Genomic DNA, 21,058 nt, shown 5'->3' with positions numbered 1-21,058 from the left:
GCCTCTTGAACCCTCCCATCCTGCTGCCACCTGTCAACCAGAGCCCAATAGAGGACATCAGCTATGAGCTTCTCTTGTTCCCACATCCCTCATTTCCCCCAAACACACTGTGCTCGTCAGTGACCCCCAAAGCTTTACCTAAACTCTTCCTTTGACTGCCCTTCCTCTCTCTGCCTGTCTGGCTTACTCTGCCTTGTTCTCTAGGTCTTAGCTCAGAGGCCACGCTCCACAAAGCCCACCTAGCCCTCTGGTCAGAGTGGGGCCACCACTGGACTTTGCACAGATCACTTTCACGGTGACGTCAAGTAGGGTGAGTGGTCACGTGCATGCCTTTGTCTCTCATTAGGCAGTGAACATCTCGGCAGCACGGATCAGGCCCTCATCTCCCATTCCCGGGCCCTTCCCGGAGTCTGATACCCACAGGTGCTAGTGACTACATACCCGTAGTCATCCTTTACTACTATTTGGTCACGTGGCAAGCAGGCTATGTGAAAGGGATAGAAGGGAAGAAGTACCCAGAGACAAAGGACCCCACACTGTGTCCTGTCATTGGGATGCATGTGAGATATTCAGAGCCCCTGGGGAATCCAGGAGCTACTCCTTCTTTTTTCTCTTGCCTCCATCTCCTTCTCTGCCCCCTGATCTTCTTCCCCTCAGCTGCCAATGACACAAGTGCCATCCACCTCAGGTGCCCTCCTGCTCACCTTTCTTCCTGCCCCTGGGGGCTGGGGCACGGAGGGGACTGGGCTGGCATGAAACGCGTTTCCCGGCCCGGCTCTAATTCCAGTCCCTTATTAAAGTCAGGGCTGATCTGGGCTGTGGGGAGCTTTCTTGGGCCACCTGCTATCTGATCAATTCCTTTTCTTTTTGTCCCCCTGGTGACTAATAGCTGCTCTTTCCTTCAGTCTCCAAGTCTCTTTGTCCCCCATCCTACCCCCGCCCCCCATCGCCCCCTCCTACCCGGCTCCGCTACGAGGCAGGTGAGTCATGAAGTCTTCTCCACCGTGACTCCCTGAAGCACAGGGCTGGGAGGCCAAGCCAGGGGTTCCCCTCTCTGGGGAGGGGCTGCCGTGGAAGAGGTAGGATGGGGGTGCGAGAGAGAATGGGAGGAACAAAGGCTGGGGCTGCCAGGCAGCGAGGGAAGCTCCTGGAAAGGGAGACAATGTCTGAGAAGGACAGAGAGCCCAGGAGATAACAGAACCTTGAGCAAGGGAGGGAGGTCCTGGAGATAAAAGGACTGATTCAAGCAGGGACCGGAGAGCAGCTTAATGGAGGCAGGTGGCTGACAGGGGGTACCCAGGAGAACAGAGTGAAATGTTCCTACCTGAGAACGTGCAACCCCCTGTCCCCTTCAGAGAACAGAAATGACCTTGGAATCAGCGCTGGGTCCTGCCCAGGCTCCCCTTGCCAGTGTGGACGTGGACAAGGGGGACTCAAGGACCCTAGCGTCAGCCACAGAGCTGGAGCCAGGCAGGGCCTCAGGATGGCCGAGTGTGCTCAGCGTCCTCAGCGTCTGGAGTGCGCTGACCCAGGGCAGGAGCCTGAGGCCAGGGGGTGTCAGGGAAGCCTCCTGTCGGGTGCAGTCTGCGGGCACAGACCGTACCGTCACCCTGCCCCAAACAAGGGGACTTTGCGGGGAGGCGAGTGTGAGGCTAGGAGGTAGAAGACCAGGCCATGAGTCCTGACCCTTGGCTGGGAGCCTTTGAACAAGTCACCAGGTGTCGCAGAGCCTCTGTTCTCACCCGTGTTCACAATCTCAGCCCCGTCATTCATCAAAATGGACACAGAAGCAGATGAAAAATGGACATGGAAGCATTGTGCACGCTGTAAAGCTCCCCAGAAATAGGCAACGTGACTGTGTCCTTCCCAGTTTGAAGCTCGCAGGGGGGACCCGAAGGAGAGCGTGGAGGACCCCAGCCCACCAGCCCCCTCTCCAACCTCTCCCACCTCCCTCCACAGCCATTCTGAATTTCGTGTTCCCGGCCGCGGGCAAGCCAGCGTTCTCTCTCCCCAACCTCAGGGCCTTTGTACCTGGTTCCTGCTGCCTAGAACGTTTTCCTGCCTTCTCCTGCTGTACTAATGCCTGCTCTGCCTCCAAGTCTGCTGTACTAATGCCTGCCCTGCCTCTGAGTCTCAGTTTAAGAGTCCCTTCTTCCAGGAGGCCCTCCCAGAGCCAGCACACTCCAGCTGAGGGTTCCTGCTGTGGGCTTTTCTGGAACCCTGTACTTCTAGAAGTGTGTGTGTGTGTGTGTGTGTGTGTGTGTGTGTTAGAGAGAGAGAACCGTGTCTGTGCCTGAGTTGGGGGCGGGTGGATGTGAGTCCCTCCGTCCCAATGAGAGCCGCCTGCAGGGCCTCCAGACCACTGCGGGGAGACACCATCGTTGGGTATGGGGGCTCTGTCACCTGCCCGCCAGCTGCCACTCTCTTCAGACTCTTGGGGAGAAGCCATGGGAGTCTGAGGCATTTTCTGGGTCACTGCCTAGCACTTGGGAAGAGCATCCCCTCACTGCAGCCCCCCGCGTGTCTCGCTAAGGCCGCAGCCCCCTGGCGGAAGGAAGGTGTCGCTCTGCGGACCCTACTGCGTGCAGCCTGCATGTGCCTTCCCGGCAGCCGAGGGGGACTGCTGGGCCCCATGCCCAGTCCTGGAGGGCCGCCTGCGTGACACACAGGCAGAGGGGGGAGCTCTGCAGAGCCAGCCTGCGCTGGCAAGGGAGGGTCTCTCTCCGCTGGCTGGAAGCAGGCCGCCACACTCCTCTCGTCCAGATCTCCGCACCACGGCACCTGCTCCCAGGCCCCAGGCTGCTCTACTTAAAGAAGTCCCCTTCTCAAAGAGACTCTCAACTCTAGGGAACAGACAGGTTTGCTGGAGGGGGAGAATGGGGTCCCTGGGTGCTGGGCATGCAGGGGGCACGTGATGGAGAGAACCCTGGGTGTATATGGGACTGATGACTCACCGACCTCCACCTCTGAAATTGATAATACACTACATGTTAAGTAACTGAAGTTAAATAAATTTTTTTAAAAGCACCCTTCCATTTTCACACTCTCCACCTGCTCTGTGTTTCTCCCTAGCACTCACTGCCCCGTTACTCTGAGTTACCCTTTTCTTGTTGTGCGGGTTACGTGTGTGTGTATGTGTGTGTGTGTGGGGGGTGTTTATTGTTAGAAGGAAAGCAGGGGCAGGCAGGGGGTCTCTGGGTGTGGTCCCCACTGTGCTGGCTTTTCTCTGTGTGCTCCTGCCCCTCTCTGGTCCATTCTCTGCTCCTCTCTGCCCTGCTCTGGCCTCAGGATGCTGACCTCTGGGGGTGGCACCCCCCCCAGACTCTCTTGCTGAACAGCTCCTTGTTGGGTGAGGCCCTGAAAGCCCTAGAGAGCGATCAGAAGGCAGGGGACAAAGAGGTGGGGGTTTGTTCCCGGCCTCTCTCGCCCCTGCTTTGACACCAGGAACCTGGCAGAGCAGCGGTCATCTCTATGGCTCTGGCCAGACAGGCTCTTGCCCTTGAATCTGGGGCCCACGGAGTTCCCAGGCTGCCACGGCTCACCACTCCATCGATACTCCTGATTTCCCAGCCCTCACCATGACCGCCGGTTCCCCTGGCCTGTCCACGTCTCTATAACCCTTTCCTTCGTGAAAGCCTTTGCACCTGGACTGGTGAAAGCCAATCCTACAGCGCGTCTCATCCAGCTGGGGTCGAGCCCAGCCACTGCTGTGGAACGACTCCATGACCGGCGGCTGCCCCTGCTAACTGCCTCCTCCCCACCACCGAGCCTCCAAGGACCCCAGCAGTGCTCCAGAAGGACAGGGTGGGAGTCAAAAGGACGTTGAAGGCAGACGCGAGGTCTCTAAAGAAGATAACCCCAAAATGGTCCTCAGACTGAGACCAGCGCTCACATTCTTAAAGGTTATAAGTAAGAAAATTCCAGCGTTCCCCTCAGTGGCCTGTTCTTATGACTTTTATGACTCTCCCTGGCAGAAATATCTTCCTAATGTCGAACCCAAATCCTTTTTATTACAGTTGGAAACTCTCTCTTCTTGATCTAAAGATAAAAGTTGCCTCTCTTATTATTTCAGGAAAATCTTCGCACTACATCAGCATGTTGTATTCTAGAACATCAATATATCAAGTGGGGAGTGCAAAGAACATAGAATTGAGTCCAGAAAACCTGGAGTGTTGGTTCTAACATATTACGTGGTGCGGCTTTAGGCAACTCATTTAGCCTCCTCTGTATGTTTTCATCATCTGTAGAATGGGAATAACGGTGAGCCTTGCCCAGCCTACCTCTTGCCCTGTGTCTGGGAGCATTGAAAGAAAACCCTGTGAGAATGGGAATGCGTTCTCTACCCAAAGGCTAGCTGGGACGCTCATTCTCTTCCCAGTATTTAATCCCAGGATCTGAGATGATCTTTGGGCTCTCTTTTTAAATCCTCCGGAAACCGAACCAAATTTTTTAAAAGGGCTCTTCCTGGTACTGAATACACTTGAGTCTTGGGATGGGGAGGGAGATCTCAGTTTCTGGTCTATGATCTTCTATTTGTGGCCTACTTGAGGCTGGTGGGGAAATGGTAGCCCATCAGACAAGGGCCTTGGTAAGGCCCCTGGATTTCATAGGAAGACCCTCCCCTCCTGCCATTCACTTGGTTGATCGATGAACAATGTGTGCTGGCGTGTGTTGACAACTCTCCACACCCTTCTTGGGAGACATAAACTCCAACTGTCTGCTGCTGGCTGTCATGAAAAGCCCAGGGCAAGAAATAATATTCACGGAGGATTACCTGAAGGACATGTGGTCCATCTACTCCTCCAGATAGTCTAGATTTTATCCCCGGATCAAGCCAGACCATCAGACAACTGCACATCTGGACCCCATGGTTTTGGCTCCTTGCGGAAGCAGATTTACTGACTTGTGTTTCGGCATACTGTTGGCACCGAAGGAATGCTTAACAGGAGAGCTCAGGGTCTAGCTATTACATTTAAAGGAAGCCCGGTATTTTTTAGCTTCTGTGCTCCTTTTTGAAGTCCCACATGAGAAATTTCCCTCAGCTTCAGCTTCTCGGGGAAAACTGGTATAATTTTGTCTAATAGACGATGCAAAAATCTGTCACTGATGGCTTCCCCTTTGTCTCTGGTTGCCGGGAAGCTCGGACTTTATAGCCTGAATTCCTGTGTTCTAGCTTTTTCTCCTTCTCATATTTCTATTCCTTCTCAGTTGTACTTTATCCCAATCTACATCTTTACCTTATTTTGGTGCATCAGGATTGCAAGTTACCTCCATTTCCATCTGTACCTCTTCAGAAAAGGGGGAATATTTGAAAGGGTTGGGAATGGGGTGTGAGCAGTAGAGACAAAGCAGCAGACACCTGCATGTTTTTTGAGGGGTGGACACCAGAGGACACATCTCCACTAATTTGTCATATATCCATCGTGATTTACTGAATGTTTGGTACAATATTCAACATTAGGGACATAAAATCAGGTTGGAATCCATTCATTTAAGACATATTTATTAGGACTTGCAAGGGGATAGAAGTACAGCAGCAAACAACACGGCCACAGCCCTCGCCCTCATGAAGCTTATTGACGGTGAGGGAGGCAGGTGATTTCACCAAAAAGCTACTACCCCGAACTGTGAGATGAGTGTTCATGGAAGAAGCCTTAGGAGCATAATCTAATTCTGTCTAGAGCCTGAGAGGCGCCCCTGGCAGAGGAACATTTATAGTGATGTCTGAAGAGGGGTGAGGAGTCAGATTGGCAAAGAGGAGGAGAAGGGGAGAAGGGGTCCCCATGAGAAGAAACGGGTGGCGCCGAGGTCAGGAACCACAGGGGGCCGTGTCGTGCAGGGAGTGGATACGCCAACCGGTCTTCATCCACGAAATGAAAGACAAGCCATGGCCACAAAAAGGAAAACAAACTTCGATACACACAACCACTGGCATCGGCCTCGCAGGCACGGTGCCGCGCAAAGAAGCCAGCCTCAGAAGGTTACTCTCCGCGTGCTCACGTGGAAGCACTTCTGAAGAAAACCGGAGCGGTGGAGAGCAGACTGGGAAGGGCGGCAGTCTGACCACCAACAGCCGCGCAGGTGAGAATGTTCCAGAGTGAGGAGACTGGCTGGTATTCCGGGGGCAACGGCTGCGCACACATCCACCCGTGTCACGACTCAGGGAACCATGCGCCAGAAATAGACATCAGCTTCACCGTTGGCTAATTTCACCGCTAAAATCTCCACGCACAGAAGAGAAGTCTACAGCTGAAGACCTCGAAAAAGGAGACATGGGGGTCGAGAACGGTGTACGGTGGGTCTCAGCGGCGTCTGCGGTGTTTTGTTTCCTAATAGATCTGACGGGAAGAAAATCAGCCGTGCTAAGGCTGTGTTTGCACATTATCCTGGTGGCAGTGGGGAGCCCCTGCGAAGAGTTTTAAACAAGGCACCGGTGTAACTGGATTTGCATGTTAAAACGATTCGTTGGGCTGCAGTGTGCAGAGTGGACTAAAGGCAGCCTCCGTGGGGAGGCTGGGGAGGGGCTGTTGGGGTGGGGGGTGGTCCAGGAGACCAACACAGCAAAGAGCAGAGGGAGGAAGAGAGACAGGTTTATGCATAGCGACAGCCTCTGCCCAGGTCCACAAGGCAAGTGAGGGCAAGGGGTCGCAGCCCCCGCCGTTTGAGGGAACATGCCGGGTGGCTCTGGGCCAGAGGCCATGGTCAGTAGAGCCCAGCGGCCAGCCATCGAGATGTCATGTGCAGTCCCCTCCCGTGTCTGGTCACTCAAATCAGAACCCTTTGGCTCTCCTCGTTGGTTGGTCTCATCTCCAGCTTTGATGGCAGCAGCCTGTCCGGGCTGATGGAAAGGCAAGTGCAGGTCGCTGCCTGGCCCCGGGAGAGGTGGCTGTCCACTCTGGGGTCTCTCCCCTTTTCCTCAGCCCCTCTCATCTCCTTCCTCTCTGGGCCGCATTCAAATTTGGGAAAGGCAGAGCTGGGGGTCCAAGGGCAGAGATGGGGAGGAGGAAAGGCGAGATATAATACTGTTTCCCACCGAGTCCTGCTGAGAAATGGCTTCCTCATGCTTTATCTGCCCTGGATATCTGCTGCAAGGATCTTATCAGGCTGTAATTACCCAGGCTGGGTCTGTGCTAATTGGTTCTCTGGAGTCAAGTTACCCGCGATCTGCGTGTTACAGGTACACGGCAGAAAGTGATTGGAGCCAAGGAGGTTGCCGGTGACGGCATGTCAGGGAATGACTGCGACTGCGGCAGCAGCGACGACACGGGGGTGGGACCTGCTTAATGGGGAAGGAACTGCTCCCGAGGTCCCAGTTCGAACCTGAAATGACCAGCCAGCCTCCTGTCACCTCCTGCCCAGGGTCCCCATAGAGAACAGCCAGGGTGAGAAAATGTTCCTCCATTTTAAAGACGAGCAGGGGGAGGAAGGGAGAATGAAGGAAGGAAAGAAAGAAGTAAGGAAGAAAAGAAAAAAAAAGAAAGAAAGAAAGAACAGAAGAAAAAAATGCTCTTGGACCCCGCTGACTTCCCTGGTTAGGAGAGTCTCAAAAATTATCTCCATCGCAATCTCCAGCCAAGCCTTGTTCCCTCACTCCCCACTTCTGTAATCTGCCTTCTGTGAAATTGTGTGTGCAAAGGCCTCCAAAAACCCAGGATGAAGGAATCTGAGGATTGATAAGGGTCTTAAAGATCGCTTCGTCCTACGTGTATCTTCTGCAAGGCTGCCTTACCAAGAGCAGCTCCCACAGCCCCTCAGACGGGCACTCGCCGCTCGGTGAGCTCAGCATCGCTGGAGGAGACCAGTGGCTGTTTTTGAACGTTGACCCCAAACCCTTCTCCTTCCGATTCCACCTGCCCCCTCGGACGGCACTCCGCAAGTGGGATGCTTCTACCTTCTTGGGGCGTGTCGGCTGTTTTCCGCCAAAGTATCAGAGCCCAACCCCGTCATGCATCGTGTGTCCCACGACAAGGTCCTGCATGTCACACACATCCCTTCTTTCTTTACATCCTGTGCGGATGGCTCACCCTGCCAGCTATCTGCCTTCGAAATGCGTCTACAGCCCATCTCTGGTCTTCTCTCCATCTCTGCTGGCACCGCTCTGGTCTGAGGCCCCATCACACCACTCAGAGCACATGGAAGCCCCCCCGTGTTGGTCTTCCCCCACCCCCACAAAACCCCGCAATCTACTCTCCACGCAGCGGCCAGGGGAACTTGTTTGCAACTTCTCTTTATAATAAGATAAAATATAGGGGGTATAAAATCAACATTTTGACCATTTTTAAGTGTGTGGTTCAGTGGCTCTAAGCTCATTCCCAGTGTTGTGCAATGATCACCAACATCCTCACTCCAGAGCTGGTTAATTCCATAGCCACAAAACAGTAATTCCCCATTTCTCTTTCCCCGCAGCCCCTGGTAATCGGTGGTCTATTAGGTCTCTACGAATTTGCTTCCCAGAGATACAACACGAAAGAATGCAGATAATATTTGCCCTTCTGTGTCCGGCTTACATCCTTTAGCATCATGTTTTCCAAAGTCATTCATGTTATGGCATCTACCAAAATTGCATTCCTCTTTAAGGCTAAATAATATTCCATTCCACATACATACCACATTTTATTTGCCCATCCATCTATTGGTCTGTGTGGTCTTAGGATAATTATTTGGTGTCTCAGAGCCTTAAATTCCCCAACTGTAAAATGAGATGACTAATACCGTCTTTTTAAAGATGGTTATAAGGGCTAAATGAGATCATATATCAAAAGCATGCTGTGTACAGTAGGCGCTTAATAGATGGGAAGTATCATCATTACTATTATATTACGGAATGTTCCATTATCATCTTCCATGTCTTAAGCCTGTGTATACCTTGTGACCTACCTCACGCTATCCTGGCATGTGGTAGGCAGTCAATACATATTTGCCAAATGAATGAATAAGGGAAATTCAACTTGCCCCTACATGACCATGTCATTTTCCTTCCCTGGCACATTTTCTTGTTCTTCTGTCACTGCCATTTCTCTTCTTCCAACCAGCGAGTCTAGTGAGTGGCTCATCATATTTGACCCTATCATTATCCTTGTCCTCTAAAGCCAAAAAATATGTAAAGAAATAATAATCATCATACCTTCCCCCCTCAACTCCCCCGTTGCTTATTCTAAGGCCCTGCCTGCAGCGCCTGGGCTCTGGTTTTTATCATGTGACCCAGATTCTGGCCCCAGCCCATCCTCCCTCACTGCCAGACCACAGCTGATTGGGCAGGGATTGGGCATCTGAGCTAAGACCAGCCCAGCCATAGGTTGGCAGGCAAGCCACGACCTTGTAACGTAACAGTCAAGGAATGCTGGGTCAGTCAGGAGCTTCCTCTCAGAAGTGTGAAGAGGCAGACAGTGAGCCTCTGGGTCACTTAGCAGTGGGAGGGCTGGAGGTCATGGCTGACTCAGGAAAGCTGAAGTTATTGAGGGACAAGAAAGCCAGTGGGTAGAGAGAAGGATGTAGAGAAGCTGTGTAGGAAGAGGAAGAATTGGTCCTAGGATCCAGAGAGAGGGAAAGATAGACAGCCAGAGAAGCCAGCTCCATGGGTCTTCTTGGGTTTCTCAATGACTTCTATGCTCAGATCTCATTCCCATAATCTGCATTCTTTCAAGAGCTACCCACCCATCACCTTTTACTTTGATCTGTGACTCACTATTAAGCAGTTCGACCAGTCCCCAAGTCATGCTTCCTCCTTGGGGCCTTGACTCCTGTCCCGTAAGGTCCATCCTCACGGCTGCCATGTGGTTCTCCTGGCCAGTCCCAGTGGAAGCTCTGACTCCAGCGGTCTATTATCTCCGGTTCATACCCTCCAGGATCTGTCATCAGGCTACTTCCCTGCACAAAAGATTTTGTGACTTCTCAGGGCTTCTTAGATAAAAGCTAAACTCAAAGAGACCGACGGTCCTACATCTTTCGGTTCTCAGATAAACCTATAATTTATCCCCCACAGGAAAACCTCACACAGGCCAATCAAGATTCCTCCCCATCATGCCCTTCTCCACCCTATTTTACATCTTCCCCTCAAGTCTTGCAAAATTACCTTTCCCCCCACTCTTTATGTTTCTTCCTCTAGTTCTCCTCCTACTCTTTTGTTTCCAACTTCTTACTCAAATTCTACTTCATCTTTCAAGGCTCAGGTCAAACCTTCTGTAACCAACCCCAGACCACTCACTTATATTTCAACGATATGGACCTGTCCTCCCCACCAAACTGAGAACAGGGACTCCATTCTACCATATCAATGTCTTGTGTGTGTGGCACCTAACAATGTTTCATGTTCTTAGATTTTTTTTTTAAATTGAAAATGTTCTTGTCCAAGTAATTTCAATTATATAATTAATAAATGTGGTATAAATAGGTATTTTATTTAAAGAAGTAGAAGTTGAAACGTCAGGCAAATTACTGTGTGCGTGTAAGAGTGGGTGAGGGTGTGTGCCTTTCAGCGTCCCACAAAGCTTACCCGGAATTTGGTTGTCTCCTATGCCAATGGTTCTTGTTAATGTTATTCTAGACATTCTTCAATAGGATGTAACTTCTGAACTCATTTTTTAAAGAACTCTTTGGATTAAGGAAGTACATCAGTGCCTAGTCATACAAATTCAATTAAAATTCAAAAAGCACTTATTAAGCATACTGCAGGAAATAAAAAAATGATTAATAATACCTAATCTCTTCTTTCAAGATGCTCACGGTCTGGGGAATAGGCCAAACACATCCGTGACTGTAGTCCAGGTAGGGTAAGACCTGTGTCATGAGAGAGATTTTTATTGCTAGGGTGCTATGGTGGGTCAAAGGAAGAGGCCACATGGGGTCTGCCGAGAAGTCACAGGAAGAGGTATTTGATGCGGGCAAATGAATGGCAGCGCGGGCAACAGGAGGCCCGGTGGGGAACCTTGAAGGGTCCAGTCAGTACTCCGTACCTGATTATCAGATCTCTGCCAATTGTAAGAGAGGAAAGTCCTCATGGCCAGGCGGTGTCATCAATACACAGCTGCTGGGCATTTGTTGAGCATGTGGACTTGGACATGACAGACGGGGAGAAGGCACCTTGTTGATCTATTTCTTGTCAAACCCTCCTGACAGGGAATAAATTGTCCACCTTCCCCTTCACAAAGGCACAAAAGCAGAGAAGACTGTTTTCCATTCAATGAATGTTTGAAGACGGTTGTTAACATTTTGTTAATAAATGTTATCACAGAGTCATTAAATACTGATGTAAAGAATGAACAAAATTCCGTATTTTATTTTTAATCTCACATTGAAAACATGGTTTTCTTTATTCTTACCCCACCTCTGAGATAGGCAGAAGCTAGATGTTTTCCTTCTTGCCTGCCATCAGGTTAGCCTTCAGAACTAGGGATGTGGATGCACCTAGACAGGCAGAGAGAGGGCGTGTGCTCTGTACCACCATCCCATTATCATCTCATTTGGTGATGGGCCAGATCTCAGCCAGTGGTACACTGAAACCGTCTCATGCTGAAACGGTCTCCTGCCGGCTCACGAGAGCCAACGGTGGGCGCCTCTTCTTGGTTCCACATTCAGTGACATCCGCTTGACAGCTTGGAATCAGCTGTGGTAGGAGTATTTACACCACGGAAACTGGTAAAAGCTACAAAGAAGGGCTTTTCCTCCCTAGAGAGCTGGTTAAATATTTACCAGTGGATATGACTGTATAGAAGAGAAAGCAAAAGCAGCCAAGTGAAGTCACTTGTGCAAGGTCCCTCACGCAGTTGGCTATGGAGCTAGCACCCACCGGGTCACCTGGTGCCTGTGTGTTACTACTCTTTCCACTGGGAAGCTGCAGTTCTGATTAGGATTTAGAGGAGACTTCTATGTGCCTGAGAATGTAGACCATAGGGGGCCCTGGGTGGCTCAGCAGGTTAAGCCTCTGCCTTCGGCTCAGGTCCTGGGACTGAGCCCCCCAGCATCGCAGTGTCTGGCTCTCCGTTCAGCGGGGAACCTGCTTCCTCCTCTCTCTCTGCCTGCTTCTCTGCCTACTTGTGATCTCTGGCAAAAAAAATAAATAAAATCTTAAAAAAAGAATGTAGACCACAGCAAGGATTCTTAGGCAAAAGAAACAGATGCCATGGTCTTCAAGTTAATAGCTGGCCACGGCCAAAAGAGGAGCATCCAAACTTCTCTCCCCAGATGGGACTTTTGTAACTCTCCCCCCACCCCCACCCCCGCTCCCATACTCTGCAACTCCTCAGGGGAGGGGTTCCTGAGAGTAAAGTAGCAGGAGAGGAAACTTCAATTTCTTCCCGTTTCACGTTGGAGGGGGTGATGTGACGGAAGGCATTTCTTGGCCAAGGGCCTTGAAGCTTTGGACTCTGCACTGCTCTGTAATTAGTGCCTATTTGTCTCCTTAACTTAAACTGGGTTTTAGCAATTTAGAGCCAGGGAGCCCGTGTTATTTCAGCGAAGTGATAAAAAAATGGATATGTAATTGAAATCCCATTCTAGTCCTCTGGGAACCTGGTATGTTGCTTCACTCGGCTGAATGATAAAGACTCGGGGCCCTGATCACAGGCAGATAAGTAGGCTGGTTGATTAGGATGAATCCCATAGGCAATCCCTAATCTACTAGTCTGTTTGTTAACTATCTGTCTTTTTAGGATATTTGGTTTGCATAATATGATAATATAATAATGCACAAGCTCTTTAAAGGTGGAAATGAACCCAAATTGAGGACAAAACAGCCACAGCTGGTATCCGCCCTCCCTGCTGCAACAGATCAATTATCAATTAGCCACAGGTTTGTATCGAGTACTTATTGTTTGCACAGCGCTAGGTTGGGGAAGAAATGGTGTCAACTGTCCAGTTCCCGGCCTTTAGGAGCCAGCGAAGGCAGTAAGGCATGCCCACAGTAAATTAACAAGCGCTGTGAGAAAGTGAACGCTTTGGTAGGAAATACGTGAATCCGACCAAAGGAGCTGCTGTAACGGGGTATCTGGATTTTGGCTGGATAGAGCCAAGAGCCTCTGCAGAACCTCACAAGTCCCCCGAATACTCCCTCGAAAAAAGCACTGGAGTTTCTGGCGCCATGTCCACCTCTGTGGTTAAATGGTATCTTTGCACCGGCACGGTGCTGCCTGTCCGGCGGAAACACCCAGAGCCCAGCAGGTTCCTCCCTACCCTCCGACTTTTCCAGCCTTCAGGTTTCTAGTCCACTTCCATAGACATAACCAATAATGGCCATGACCCCTGAGCTCCTGCGGCACGCCAGACTCCGCCAGGTGCTCGCCATGTGGCGTTCTGATGTCACTGCCCCCACACACGCAGGAGTGTATTCAATAAAGAAGCTAAGCGAGGCGAGGCAGAGGAAAACACCACCTGGCATCCCTTACACGTGCAACCTAAGGCAAAAGCCAAACTCCTCGAAACAGAGCACAGAAAAGCGGGTAGGGAAAAGAGGGGAAGGTTGGTCAGAGGATGCCAACGTGCAGCTCTAAGACAAACATGCCTTACTGCCTTCGCTGGCTCCTAAAGGCCGGGACAAACAACGTGCAAGGATCTCGTGTAGTATGTGGTGATAACACTGTGTTGTGTGATGGAAATATGCGGAGAGCAGAACTTATCTGCTCCCGCCACAAGAAAAAGAAGAGACAAATACTAAAAGTGATGGATGGGGGGAGGGTCTTGTCACAGTGTGTACGTGTAGCGAAGCATCCCGGTGCACACTTTCAATATCTTCACAACACTGTCAACCACGCCTCCGTAGAGCTGGGGAGAGACGGAGGGCCTTGTCCAGGGTCACCCAGAGCACCTGTTTTCCCCACTGATTGTACTCAAGGGATGCCGAATTCCCCAATCTAATCCCATACCAGAATATGCAGGTGCCCAGCCCCTATCCCACAGATTCTGACCCTCGATATCAGAAGCAAGGCGTCTGAATTTTTAACCAACTTCCCAGGCGACGCTGCCCACCGGTGCCTGAGAGCAGGCACTGGTAGCTATTTATATGCTGTCTATTTTCCTTTCCCTCCCCAACTCCAAGAGCATCTCAAGGTCATAGATTGGGCTGGGGTTATCTCTGTGTGTCCAGCCTTCCACGTGAGGCCTGGCACAGTTCAAGAACCCGATGCACTTTTTTGCGAAAATGCTGAGTAACGTTGCACGGTTTGACTTTCTTTACTGAGATTCCACAGGTGGGATCTGTCACACCTGCTGCCGGTTCCCGAGACTCCGCTCACGTCCTGCCTCGGGGGGGCCAGTTTGCAATGTGTGCGACAAGCCCACACCTGCAGTGCACTCCCCCGCTGCCTAGCTGGGGCTCCCTGCCTGCTGGCTCCCCTGCTACCCGCCTCTCCCTCGAGCGAGCTCTGGGATAGCTAGCCACATGCCACCTAACCAGAGAAAGCATCACTGGGAAGGAGGTGGCAGGCAGCCTCAGTAGGACTTTCCAAAACGGCACAATGCTGACCACTGGCTGATTGTCGCTGTGAGGCTGGGATGCGCCGCCCCGACCCCACCCTCCGTCTGGGTGGAATTACCATGTGAATATCCCGGTGGCACAAAATAAGTGACAGGGAGAAGCCCAAGAGCTCTGTCAGAGGCTGCCCAAGGCATATTCTTGAGTACGTCCACATCTATAGGACGGTAATAGGGGCCCTGCAACCCTTGGGCCAAACCAGGTTGAACAAACACGAGTTGTCCCTGCCACGGGCCTTTTCAGAGAGCTATGTACGCTCATCCGCACTCTGATTATCTTTCTACATTACGCAACATCCCTCAAACTTCTTCTTGAAATCTTTTCCAGGAACTCTCTTCTTTCCTGAAATGTTTTCCCCGGTGTCCCGAGGAATACACTTCGAACACTCATGATTTGGTACAATTCTCTTTACTCCGACCTCCAGCGCCCATTTTGCAGGTTAAGAAACCGAGAGTCTCAAAAGGAAAAAGGGGTTGCCAAGACCTCAGCGCTGGTGAGCTCCAGACGCGGTTCTGGACCTCAGGGAAGCTGGGTCCCTTCTGCTCCCAGGAACTCCCACTCCATGGCTGCGTGACAGTCCCTACAGCCAAGATCCACACCAGCCGGCGTGGCTGGTATGTCAGGCTTCCGGGGGAACATACTCCCTGCTGTGTCCACGCCCAAAGGTGGGAGACAGGAGGAGCATCCACAGAACCCTCGGACCTTTACACTCTGCAGCTTGCCGAGCTCCTCCCATACTGCATATTCTGGACCCTTTCTGCAGCCCAGGGGGGAGAAACACACAGGATGCAGGGGTTTCAAGGAAGCAGAGGCTGTAAGAGGCTAGAGAATATATCTGAATCATTCCACTGAGAAAATGACAGACCTGGGACTCGAACCCAAGGTTTCCAATCTAGTCTCCAACCACCCTTTGACGACGCTGGTGCCCGGATGCTAGCTTGCAGCTCAGTGCGTGGGCCGTGAACGCTCCACGGGGCAGGGCTCGCTACCCCCACCCCCCAGGGACAGGGAAGCCCAGTGAAGGATACATCCCCCCTGGTGTGGCTATGTTTCTAATTCCTTCTCAGGGCCTTCCTAAGCCCTTGGCCTCAATTATGTTCCATGACCAGCGAGTGACACAAATTAATTATCTGCTGGGAAAAGAAGGGCTTTCTTTTATCTGTTTGAAAGTAGTCACCTTCTCATTTCAAGGATTGGCCTTATAAATTCCAGGGAGGGACAAAGGAAATGGTTGCCCTAGGAAGACGGGAGGGAGGGAAGGGGAGAGAGAGAGAAGACAGGGGAAGGGTAGGGGAGGAGGAGGAGGAAAAGGAGTGGGTGGAGGGGAGAGTTGGGGCAGAGTGTGAGAGTCAGCACGATGTCACGGACAGTAGGAGAGAAGAACTGTAGACGCTGGGCAGGTACACAGGAGGGGTGCAAATCAGTGAAGGAAGAATGGATGTCAGGACAGGATGTGATATTTAAGTGAACATCAAATCATTTATAACGTGTAAACCCCATCTTTGGCTCGCCCTGGTGTCCCAGCGCCTAGCGTGGTGACTGGCCTGCAGGAGACGCTCAGTAAACATTCATCTGTTCAGGGGCACCTGGGTGGCTCAGTGGATTAAGCGTCTGCCTCCAGCTCAGGTCATGGTCTCAGGGACCTAGGATGGAGCCCAGCATCAGGCTCCCTGCTCAGCTTGGAGTCTGCTCCTCCCCCTTCCTCTGCCCCTCCCTCTGTTTGCGCTGTCTCAAATAAATAAAATCTTAAAAAAAAAAAAAATCCATCTGTTGAATGGATGAGTTAATCAGGAGATAGTGACCAAGCAAATGGAGCAGGAAGAGCCATTCAGGGAAGAGTCGGCTGTGTGAGCGAAGGTAGTTGGAATGGCCAGCAGTGCCCATGACTGGAGCCGTGTGTACGCACATGTGCGTACAGATGTGAGGTGGGATAGGTAGGAACTGAAGATCTAGCTGGGCTATGCTGGGGGTCCTTGATCATAATGAAATAACAGACAATTCCTTTTACATATATAATTCCATTTCATCCTCAAGGTCACTCTGTGAAGGATGGAAGGAAGTTCCGAAAGCTTGTAAGATCACAGAGCAGGAACCAGTACCTGATTGTGAACCCAAACCCTGGGATCTCTCTGTGACACGTGCTCACCCCTCAGGCATCTGCCCGGATGTGTCGGGGGAGGGGTGGGGGACTCCCACACCTTCGTGTCTTCCTTCCTCCAGCCACGTGCTGACCTCTGGGCTGGGTTCAGAGCACGGACATGTATTTTCATGGCAAATGAAGATGGCAAATATGCTACAAAGAAAATCCACATGATTCATTCCAGAGGCAAGCAGGTGTTTGGTTATATCGTAATCCGTTCTTCCCAACTGCCCGTGCCCCTGGACCTACCCTCATGCTCAGGGATGAGTAATCCAAGGGTAGCTCTGGGCAAAGGGATAGGAGCTCTGTGTCATTGTCCTTGCTGCTCCGGGATAAAGGGAAAGAGAACCACCCTCCATGAGTGGATGGACAAGCCTCGGTCCCACGCGCTGGGCACTCTCCCGCACACACCCATGGAAAAGTGCTCAGGATAGGACACAAACAGCACAAGGACACAATCTCTGTCCTCCAGAGACCTGCATCCACGTGGTGTGGGACTCCAAGTGGTACCAGGAGTACGGATCACATGGGAAGGAACAGGACTTCACACCTGCTTCCTGCCTGGCCACCGGACACAGCGATGCAGGAGGGTTTCTGAAATCCGCCAGGCCTGGGTTTCACCCCAGATCTGCCCGAGCTGGCTACATGAACTCAGCTGTCCCACTAATACCAAGTGCACGCAGAGGGCTATCCACTTCCGCACAGGATCTCATCTGAACCAGGCAGGGCTAAGAGACAGTGTGTCAGCAAGCACTTGTTGCAAAGCTGTTACCGGGATGCAGAAACTGAGAGTCACGGACTGATTTGGCTAAAGCAGCCCGGAAATCAGTAGATCTGAGACTTCCACACTCAGGAAGCCCACGGCCTCCTGCTGTGCTGCACCGAACAGGAAAAGCCCAGTTCCCTGAGCTACACCCACCAACAGTCTTCGCAAAGAACAAGACGGAAACCAGGGTGTGGATTTTAGATCTCCAAGGCCTTGTGCCAAGGGGCTCGGGGAAGAGGGAGATGGAGCCTCATTAACATAGAGGTGGGGACCCCAGGCCTCCCGGGCTGTCTACCCAGCTTCCTCGAACCCTTTGCCCACTGCCCTTCTCCCTCAGGTTGCTGCCTAATTATAGAGCTGTTGATGCAAATTATTCTAATAACTGCTGCTAATTTATACACATTTACATATAATTTGCAATTCATTTGCTGTCCACATTTTGTCAAACCTCACTAATTCAGATCAAAGTGGGGGAACCTACTCTGAAACGAAGAGTCTAAAATATAAAATAATTCACTAGTTTATCACCAGAGTATCCTCTAAAATCAAGCATGCAAGGTAAAAATAGGTATTGTCGAAATTCTCCTTGAAAATCCTTAAAGTCAAAACATGGCTCTCAGACGCTGAAAAGTGAAAAATTAATAAATTAATGGATAAATAAAAGCCTCTTTCTCTCTCTGTGTCTCTCTCCCTCCCTCTCTGACTTTCTATGATGGGATTCAGGAAGCTTAAGTTCAGTTATTCTATGTGATTCCACCCACTAACTCCGTTAAACTCATGAAATTTTCCTGGCGCAAAATCCTCAATCCCTCACAGTATGTAGAGCGGAATCGCTTAACCGAGACGAGAGGAACCCCAAGGTCAACCGAGCTTAGACAGACTTGGGCCGTGTAGCCCGTGAACACTATGCGGGGGACACACACGTGACCATGGGGTTTGCGAGGTCTATGCCGGATAACAATGTTGCAGAAGGAGGTGCTGTGTTAAACAGTCATAAACCCACATACCTAATAACACACACAATGCGTGTCTTGTCTTAGGCGAGTATCCTAGAAGCAGTTCCTAGGGAGGGACCCTCACACTCATGATTTGTTGGGGGGAGCACTCCTGGGAGAGAACAAGAGGAGGGGTGGGGAAGCTACGCCAAAACAGGGTCTCAGCTGGGGTAGCTCGACTGAGCCCATGGGGTAGCTCCAATCTGGAACACTAAATGCACCACGGAGTCAACACCACCTTGAGCACCTTGTTTCCCCGTGTGGGTCAGTCCATGGCTGAGACCCGAGCCTGGGGGCAGGGGCGTGTCTCTCCCAGGTCAGGTGGCCACCACTCACCGCAGCGGAAGGGTGTCTGAGTCAGGCACCAACAGCACCTACTTCGTTCAGCCTTTGCCCCGCACTGATCCGCTTGTATCTCCCATTCGGTTTACTCCCTCCAGATACAGCCACTCTAGGATTCTGATAGGTCATGGTTTCCCGGAAAGCATCCAGAAGGAGAGTTTATAGAATGAGCCAAAGCCTTGCTTCCTGTTCCCAAGGTCATGACCACTTCTCTATCTTCCGCCTCTACCACCCATTCTAGATACCCTCGAATTTAGCTAGTGCTTCAACTGGTTTAAGAAACTTGCCTGGTGGGTTGACCAGGCAAATACTGTCTAACCTAGGGGCCACTCAATGTCATGGGATAAATGGGTAGCAGCAGAGTTGCCAACTGCAGAATATCCTACCTCCAAAACCCTTTGATTCTTTCTCAGAGATCAGAGGTGGAAAGAGATTTCCTTAGGCCATTAGTTCCCTAGAAACGTCAATGACATGGCAGAATCCTAAGTCTCTAGGGTTTATTACCAGCCCTCTGGAACGCATGAGTCTTTCCATGGCATCCAGAGTATCTGGCACTTCTCACTGGGTCCAATTAACATGATGGCAGCCACAGAGGGGACCATTCTGATGTTTTGTAGAATGTCCAGATAGTCTAAGGTACTTTGCGCTACATTATGAATAAAAAATTAACACCCTCCAGAGATAAGATGGCAAATACAAACTATTGTCTGTTCCACATATAAATGCTAACTGCATTTGATCCTTCTTGCTTGTGGGTATGAAAAAAGGAATGCATTCACCAGATGGATAGCTGCAGGACCATTAACAAGGCCATGTTCATCTGCTTTAATAAATATGGGATGAGTGACATAGTGGCCACAGCTGGAACTGCTACTTGGTCAAACTTGTCGAAATCTGATGTTATCTGTCAGATCTACCTGAGTCTTGCAGGGGCCGGACCAGTGAACCAGTGGGACTATGACAAGGAGCCTCATTTCCATACCCTTTAAACCAGTTAGGGTGGCACTAACCTTGGCCATCCTTCCTAGAATGTGATATTGTTTTTGATTTATTGTCCTGGCAGAGGGAGGGAACATTCAAAGAGCTCTACTGGCCTTTCCTATTCAATAGTTCTTGCTCTACAGGTCAAAGAACCAAGTGAAGGTCATATCTTCTGCTAACTACATCCACTCCAATTATATTATGGCAACTGGAGAAATGACCAGCAGGTGGATATTTTGAGCAACGCCTGGGCCAGAACTCCATTTATTACGTGGTCCCCACTAACCTCACAGGGACATCAAAATTGCACTTTATTTCCTGGATACCAGTGTCAATTCAGAACTTGTCTCCAGCAGACCTCACAAGGCTCTGGGTATCCCTTTTCCCCAGTGCTTGGTTATGCAAGTAAATAATTACAGGCCCTTTGGGGAAGAGCTGGGAAAATCATTAGTGTGATTTCACACTTAGCACTGTGTTGAATGACTCGGCCTCTCCTTTATTCAACGTGTTCTGGGTTTGAGAACAAGCTTGGGTCTGGAGACAAGGCAAGGGGACAGAACTTTCTGTCGGAGAGACTGAAGTTGGCCTTATGTTCATCCATGCTTGATTTCTCTTCATTATGTGTTTGTGTGTGTGTGTATGTGTGTGTGTGTGTGTGTGTGTGTGTATCGAAGGCCATCTATCCTTGCTGGTTGCCCATCTGTCTGCCTTTAGGGACACCCTGATCTTCATACCATTTCCAGAAGTCCCTGCAGACCAGGCTATCCCAGCTTTCCTGCCAACCTTGCTGCCCATTGTGGTGATTATGCTCACCTTGTCTTGGACAATTACTAGGCTATTCTGGGACATGTCCATTTTTACTAACAAGCTCAGTTCCATAACAGAGTTTCTACCAGTTCTACCACTGAACCCTGTGGTGACATTAGAACCCCCATCACCTTAACAATCAGAATGTTGTCCCAGTACCCCGAGGAGCACCCTTAGCTGGACTTTCCAGTTTATATCACAGACCCGATCTCACACGCCCACTTCTCTGAGCCTTTGCTCTCTTCCCACCTGTTCGCCATGGCAATTGTGATAACACTGTTCAGTCACATGTGGGCCATTGTCTTAGCCAAGCTTCCAAGAGCCATCTCAGCAGTGCATTGGAACCAGACCTCACGGCCCTTCCCAGAGCAATAGACCCTGTGGCATGGGAGAGTGCTCTATGTTGGAAAACTGTCCACATCCAGCTTTGTATTCTGGTCCCCTCCCCAGCTGGGCCCTTCTGAATCCATTCCTGGTTCCTGCCACTACATGACAGCCAGGTCCCATAGTTCTGGGGGTGATCCTCTGGTTCCTTAGTAGGCCCGCTATTCCAGTCTGGCTGT

General features: G+C 50.8%; 1 long non-coding RNA gene across 1 annotated transcript; it reads right to left on the bottom strand.

Moving 5' to 3' along the window:
• Nucleotides 1-5,529: 5,529 nt before the first annotated feature.
• Nucleotides 5,530-11,119, bottom strand: LOC132012884 (uncharacterized). Its single transcript, XR_009402793.1, has 4 exons — nt 10,953-11,119; nt 10,697-10,776; nt 9,686-9,867; nt 5,530-6,406 (listed from the first exon to the last, which is right to left on the bottom strand). It is a non-coding gene; the product is annotated as an uncharacterized LOC132012884 (long non-coding RNA).
• Between the last annotated feature and the right edge of the window lie 9,939 nt (nt 11,120-21,058).

This window comes from Mustela nigripes, chromosome 1 (genome assembly GCF_022355385.1).
Source record: "Mustela nigripes isolate SB6536 chromosome 1, MUSNIG.SB6536, whole genome shotgun sequence".
Lineage (NCBI taxonomy): Eukaryota > Metazoa > Chordata > Mammalia > Carnivora > Mustelidae > Mustela > Mustela nigripes.
Note: the sequence above shows the minus strand (reverse complement) of the source record. Positions and strands in the feature narration are given on the sequence as shown.